At 35.3% G+C, this 7,767-nt stretch overlaps 1 non-coding gene and 1 pseudogene across 1 annotated transcript; both read right to left on the bottom strand.

Moving 5' to 3' along the window:
* Window positions 1-1,718: 1,718 nt before the first annotated feature.
* Window positions 1,719-2,785, bottom strand: LOC143389917 (NADH-ubiquinone oxidoreductase chain 2 pseudogene; annotated as a pseudogene).
* A 2,853-nt stretch (window positions 2,786-5,638) lies between these two features.
* Window positions 5,639-6,609, bottom strand: LOC143389954 (18S ribosomal RNA). Its single transcript, XR_013090189.1, has one exon. It is a non-coding gene; the product is annotated as an 18S ribosomal RNA (ribosomal RNA).
* Window positions 6,610-7,767: the final 1,158 nt, after the last annotated feature.

Raw genomic sequence — 7,767 nt, 5'->3', positions numbered from 1 at the left:
TGAGGATACAGTATTTCATGCTGTGTAAGCATCTGGGTAGTCAGAGTATCGACGTGATATGCCTGACAATCCTAAGAAATGTTGAGGAAAAAAAGTTAAATTTACTCCAACAAATATTACAGTGAAATGAATTTTAGCTCATATATCATTTAGTGTATAACTGGAAAAAAGGGGGAATCAGTGAACAAATCCTCCTATAATGGCAAATACAGCTCCTATTGATAAAACATAGTGGAAGTGGGCTACAACATAATATGTGTCGTGTAAAACAATGTCTAATGAAGAATTAGCTAAGACAATTCCTGTTAGGCCTCCTACAGTGAACAGGAAAATGAAGCCAAGTGCTCATAGTATTGCTGGTGATCATTTAATATTTCCTCCATGCAGGGTTGCTAATCAGCTAAAGACTTCTACTCCTGTAGGTATAGCAATAATTATGGTTGCAGATGTAAAGTAAGCTTGGGTGTCCACGTCTATTCCAACGGTGAATATATGATGGGTTCATACGATAAATCCAAGGAAGCCAATGGATATTATAGCCCACACTATTCCTGTATAACCGAATGGTTCCTTTTTACCTGAGTAATATGTTACGATATGGGAAATTATGCCAAATCCTGGGAGGATAAGAATGTAAACTTCGGGATGTCCAAAGAATCAGAATAAATGTTGATAAAGGACAGGATCCCCACCTCCAGCAGGGTCAAAAAATGTGGTATTAAGATTGCGATCTGTAAGAAGTATAGTAATTCCTGCTGCAAGAACTGGAAGGGACAAAAGTAGTAGTACTGCTGTAATTAGTACAGAACATACGAATAAGGGGGTTTGAAATTGAGATATAGCAGTTGGTTTTATATTAATGATTGTTGTAATAAAATTAATTGCACCTAGAATTGATGATACTCCTGCTAAGTGAAGGGAGAAGATGGTCAGGTCTACTGAGGCTCCTGCATGGGCAAGATTTCCAGCTAGTGGAGGGTATACGGTTCAACCTGTTCCTGCACCTGCTTCAACTATAGAGGAAGCGAGTAAGAGGAGGAATGAAGGGGGAAGAAGTCAGAAGCTTATATTGTTTATATGTGGAAATGCTATATCAGGGGCTCCAATTATTAGGGGTACTAATAAGTTTCCAAATCCGCCAATTATAATTGGTATCACTATAAAGAAAATTATAACAAATGCATGAGCAGTAACGATAACATTGTAGATTTGATCATCACCTAATAGAGCTGCAGGTTGACCTAGTTCAGCTCGGATTAGTAGACTAAGTGCAGTCCTTACTATACCAGCTCAAGCGCCAAATAGAAGGTAAAGTGTACCAATATCTTTATGATTAGTTGAGAAGAATCAACGGTTGATGAACATAGGTAGGTGGTAAAATGGCTGAGTAAGCATTAGACTGTAAATCTAAAGACAGAGGTTGAATCCTCTTTTTACCAAGTCCTGAGGTGAATAAGTCACATTGAATTGCAAATTCAAAGGAGCAGCTTCAACTCTGCCGGAGATTGAAGCCAGTTGAGTAAGGCGTTTAGCTGTTAACTAAGGTCTTATGGGTTTAAATCCCATCAGTCTAGGAATAGAAGGGCTTAGCTTAATTAAAGTGATTGGTTTGCATTCAATTGATGTAAGATAGAGTCTTGCAGTCCTTAATGCAGGAACTAAGTATTAGGTACTTGCTTAGGACTTTGAACGTCCTTGGTCTAAATTAACCTAAATTCCTAGTTCAGGAGTGAGAGGAGGGGTGTTAATGGAAGGGAAAAAGTGGAAATAATAAAGTTTGGTAGGAGAGGTATAGATTTTGTTTTCGAATTGTCATTTTATTTTGGTGTTATTAAATGATGGAAATAGAGTTAGAGATGTTGAATAGATAAGTCGTGTGTAGAAGTATAGATTTAGGAGTGCTAGTATTGCTATTAATGTGGAGAAATTAATGTTGTTATTTGAAATAAGTTCTTTGAGAATAATTAATTTTGGCGCAAATCCTGTCAGACGGGGTAATCCTCCTAGTGATATTAGTACAATTAAAATTGTGGGAGTTAGAAGGGGAAACTTATTTCATAGATTTGATAGGGAAAGAGTGGCAGATTTTTTATGGTAGTAGAGAAGTATAAATATGCTAATGGTAAGTATGATGTAGATAACTAGATTAAATGCTGTTAAGGTTGGGTTATATGTGATGATTGCTATTATTCATCCTATATGAGCGATTGATGAATATGCCAGAATTTTTCATAGTTGGGTTTGGTTGAGTCCTCCCCAGCCTCCTAATATGATTGATAGGGTTCCTATAAATAGTATGAGGGTAGAGTTTATGGAATATGTGATTTGGTAAACAATAGAGATTGGGGCAATTTTTTTGTCATGTTAGCATGATTAGACCTGATTTAAGTGGGATTCCCTGGGTTACTTCTGGTACTCATAGGTGGAATGGGGCAAGTCCTATTTTTATTGAAACTGCAATTGTAAGTATAAATGATGAAATTTGGTTATGTGAGTTGGATAGGGTTCATTGACCTAAGTTTATGAAATTAATAATTGTGCCTATTATTAAGATCATTGACGCGGTGGCTTGGATAAGGAAGTATTTCCATGCAGCTTCTGTGGATCGAGAATTTCCTTTATTAATTAGAATGGGGATAATGGCTAGCATGCTTATTTCTAAGCCTACTCAAGTTAGAAGTCAATGTGAACTAAAAAGTGTAATTATAGTTCCGGAAAAGAGAGTGAAATAGATTGCTGAGGAAGTTAGGGGATTAATTAGTACGGGAAGGATGTAAACCAACATTTTCGGGGTATGGGCCCAATAGCTTATTTAGCTGACCTCACTGTTTAGGACATGGTGTAAAAGGTAGCACGAAGAATTTTGAATTCTTAGGACTAGGTTCAATTCCTATAGTTCTAGAAATAAGAGGGTTTAAACCTCTATAATTTACTCTAACAAAGTAACTCTTTTATCAGACATATTTCTTAGATCTGGGGTGGTATGCATGCAGTAATAATTGGAAGAGAGATGTGTCATATGCACAGGGCTAGGGTTAGGGGTAGGAAATTTTTTTCATAAAAGATGTATGAGTTGATCATAGCAGAATCGAGGATAGGATGCTCGGATTCATAGAAAAGTAGAGGTTAGGATGAGTGTTTTTAGGGTAAAGTTTAATGTAAAAGTTTCAGGAGAAATGGGGTTTAGTAGTGCTCCCATGAAAAGGGTTACTGTTAATGCATTTATTATAATAATGTTAGTGTATTTGGCCATGAAAAATAGAGCGAAGGGGCCGGCTGCGTATTCAACATTGAATCCTGATACAAGTTCTGATTCTCCTTCTGTTAAATCAAATGGAGCTCGATTAGTTTCTGCTAATGTTGAAATAAATCATATTATTGCTAGGGGTCATGTTGGAAGTAGAAGTCATATAAATTGTTGAGTGGTGATTAGTGTAGATAGGGTGAAGGATCCATTTAATAGAAGAACTGAGAGAAGAATAATTGCTAGTGTTACTTCGTATGAGATAGTTTGTGCTATGGCTCGCAAGACTCCGATTAGGGCATATTTAGAAATGGAGGCCCAACCAGACCATCAAATTGCATATACAGCTAAGCTTGAGGTGGCTAAAATAAATAGAACTCCTATATTTATGTTAATAACGGGTTGGGGTATAGGCAGGGGGATTCATATGGTGAATGCTAGTGTTAGAGAGAGGGTAGGGGCAATAATAAATAATATAATTGATGATGTTAAGGGTTTTATGGGTTCTTTAATGAACAGCTTTATTGCATCAGCGAATGATTGGAGTAAACCGTAAGGTCCAACAACATTAGGGCCTTTGCGGAGTTGCATATACCCTAGTATTTTTCGTTCGATTAGGGTGAGAAAGACTATGGCTACTAAGATTGGAACAATTAAAAGCAGAAAATTAATTATAAACATTAATGTTAAGAAGAGGAGTTGAACCTCTGGAATAAAGTTTTAAGTCTTACGCAATTACCAGGCTCTGCCATCTTAACAAGCCCTGTTCTAGGGCGGGTTGTTTTAAATGTTTTATTGAATTAAGATTATTTCATTCATTGGTTTAAGGCATAAATATATAATTGGCCTCATTTCTCTTGTCCTTTCGTACTGGGAGAAATATAATAATAGATAGAAACCGACCTGGATTTCTCCGGTCTGAACTCAGATCACGTAGGACTTTAATCGTTGAACAAACGAACCATTAATAGCAGTTACACCATTTGGATGTCCTGATCCAATATGGAGGTCATAAACCCTAACTGTCGATATGGACTCTTGAGTAGGACTGCGCTGTTATCCCTAGGGTAACTTATTCCGCTGACTAATAATTTGGGTCAATTAATGAGTTATAATTTGGACATGTTATGTCTAGATTATTATCATTCGGAGGTTAATTTGTACTCCGAGGTCACCCCAACCAAAATTTTTAGTCTATAAACAATGATTTTGATTCCTTAGATATTGTTAAGATTGTGAGACTGTTAAATTTAAGCTCCATAGGGTCTTCTCGTATTATTAAAAAATTCCTGCCTCTTCACGGGAAGGTCAATTTCACTGATTAAAAGTAAGAGACAGTTAAACCCTCGTTAAGCCATTCATACTAGTCCTTATTTAAAGAACAAGTGATTATGCTACCTTTGCACGGTCAGGATACCACGGCAGTTAAACGTATGTCACTGGGCAGGCAGTGCCTCTAATACTATTTATGCTAGACGTGATGTTTTTAGTAAACAGGCGAGGTTAGTGTTTGCCCAGTTCCTTTTACTTTTTTTAATCTTTCCCTTTATGCATACCAGTGTTGGGTTAACAGTGTTATTAATAATGGTTTTATGGTTTATTTAGTGTTATGGAGTTGTTAACTATCAGTGAGTCATTTGATCTGATACAAGCTTATGCAGGGAGAATAATTTCTTGTTACTTATTTTAACATAATTTCTTCTATTAGGAAAATAGATTAGTCCAGTGTTGATTTAGGAGGTTATTAAAAGAGTCAGTTATTAAGTTTTGATGTTTAGGTTAAGCTTTAACACTTTTTTAATTGATGGCTGCTTTTAGGCCAACTATGGAGGTTGGTAGATTTACTCTCTAATTAAGGTTTATTCCTCAACTCTAAAGAGCTGTCCCTCTTTAGAATAACATTTAAATTTACATTTGGCTTGTTTGTGCTTTAGGTTAATTTAAAGTAGAACTAAGATTCTAATGTAGACAACCAGCTATAACCAGGCTCAGTAGGCTTTTCACCTCTACTTATAAGTCATTCCACTATTTTGCAACATAGATGGATAGGCCCTTATGAGCTGCTCATAAGTAGCTCGTCTGGTTTCGGGGTGTTTGGCTTAAATTCTTTTTGTCAAGCATATTCTGGTTAAATCATTATGCAAAAGGTAAAAGAGTTAATCTTTGCTTTTTGGTACTATAAATTTATTCTTTCATCTTTCCCTTACGGTACTTTCTCTATAGCTCCTGATATAAATTTTTATCTCCTATACTTTATTTAGGTAAATGTTTTATTTATTGGGTAGATTGTATTTGGAGGTGGGAAAAGGTTGGGCTAGCATTAGTTCAAAATGTTCATGGTGGATGAAATCTCTCGGGTGTAAGCCGGGTGCTTTAATTAATAAGCTACATTTTGGTTCTTCCAAACACACTTTCCAGTATGTTTGCCTTGTTACGACTTGTCTCTTCTTATATATTTGGTAAAATAAATTATTTATGATGTTGTGTGAAAATATATTTGAAGAGGGTGATGGGCGGTGTGTGCGTGCTTTATTGCCCCATTCAGTTAAGCTCTCTATTCTTAACTTACTACTAAATCCGCCTTATGCTCTGAGTTTCATAAAAGCTATCGTGAGAATTTTTCTAAGAGAATAGAAAATGTAGCCCATTGCTTTCCACCTTATAGACTACACCTTGACCTAACGTATTAATGTAAAATTTTCTTGCTTACTGTTAGACCTTTTTAGGGTTTGCTGCAGATGGCGGTGTATAGGCTGACATTTGCTAAAGGTGGTGAGGTGTATCGGGGTTTATCGATTATAGAACAGGCTCCTCTAGAGGGATGTAAAGCACCGCCAAATCCTTTGAGTTTTAGGCTGTTGCTAGTCGTACTCTGGCGAACATTCTTGTTTGTTAAATGTTTATTTTTAGGGCTAAGCATAGTGGGGTATCTAATCCCTGTTTGGGCCTTAGCTATCGTGAATTCAGATAATTTAAGGTTATTTTTGCATATGATTTTCATCATTATCAAGACTTTTTACAGTTTAATAATATTTTAATCTTATTTAACTAGTCTCTTAATCATGCTTTACGCCATGTTTTAACAACTGGGGTTAATCGTATGACTGCGGTGGCTGGCACGAAATTTACCAACCCTAAATTTAGCTTAACTTAGTCAAACTTTCGTTTATAGGCTTAATTTTAATTATTGCTGTATCCCGTGGGGGTGTGCTGGAGCAAGGCCTTATGCGCTACTATTATTAGTGAACTTGATGCCTGTACCTTTTGATCAATTAATAGATATAGAGGGCATTCTCACTGGAGCAGGGATGCTTGCATGAATAAGTTAGCTAAAAGCTAATAAAAAGGCCAGGACCAAACCTGTGTGTTTATGGGGTATAGAATACCCATCTAAGCATTTTCAGTGCTTTGCTTTTTGAATTAAGCTACATTAACGTATGAGTTTTGGAGAGTGCTTATATAGGATTTGGTAAACAGAGTAATATGTAAGTATTATTAGTGTTGGGATAGTATGGTATAGTATAATTATTTATGATTATTTAATCAAAGTTTAGTCTTAGATTTTAATCTACTGAGAAGAGAGTCAATAAAAATTTAAGCAGATAAGAAGATTAGATAATTTGAAGAACACACATTTGGTCAAATGTTTATCTTGATTTAGGTCTACTATGGAATTTCTGTTTTAACTTTTTTTTTTTTGTCTATCAAGCATTAAGCCCGACTATGGCAGATAGTAGATATGTAAAGCGAGAATATTGACTAATAAGTCCAGGTACAATTGAATTGAATGGAAGGAGGCCTCTGACGGCCAATTTTAAAACAAGATCATCAAGTGTTAAAGAAGAAAATTAAGCGGATGAAGAAATCAGTGAAAAAATACAGTATTGTAAATCCAGGAGTCTGATATTAAATTTTAGTTATTTAACAGTTGTGGCCACACTGTAGTAGCAGTAGATTGTTACTAAATGTATTTATTTGATAGCTTAAGAAAGTATGACTATAGAAAGTATTTATGACTATAGAAAGTATTTTTGTATTTCCTTTTACTGTAAGTTATAACTAGAAAAATAATGTCACTGCCTTTGTTCCATGTAAATATATATACACACACATATTTTTTTTGTAATATAAAATAAAATGTTTTTTATGGAATGATTCTCCAAGTGAAAAAATAAATGTTTAATTAGAGAATATAGTTCTGTAGCAGTTATTATTTGCAGATAACTTGCCTCTTGCTGTTATGTAATAAAATACAACTAGTGGTACAAAATGAATTTTTGTTTTTTTAGACTCTAAATTTACCCATGTTAGATTTACCACGATGAAGAAAAATATTAGTGATGAGTTCTGTTGAATTTTGGAAAGAGAGATAGATTTTAGGAAGTGATTCTTTTTTTTTTTTTTTGTATTAAGACATGGAAATTTAGGGTTGAGAATTTTTCTGCCAGATAGAAAAAGAACCTTCTACCATGAAGGAGTAATTTGGATCAAAGAGGTAGTGGGAATTGGCTGTTTCAACTGGC

This window comes from Callospermophilus lateralis, unplaced genomic scaffold (genome assembly GCF_048772815.1).
Source record: "Callospermophilus lateralis isolate mCalLat2 unplaced genomic scaffold, mCalLat2.hap1 Scaffold_74, whole genome shotgun sequence".
NCBI classification, from domain to species: domain Eukaryota; kingdom Metazoa; phylum Chordata; class Mammalia; order Rodentia; family Sciuridae; genus Callospermophilus; species Callospermophilus lateralis.
This window is presented reverse-complemented; position numbering and strand designations above follow the sequence as displayed.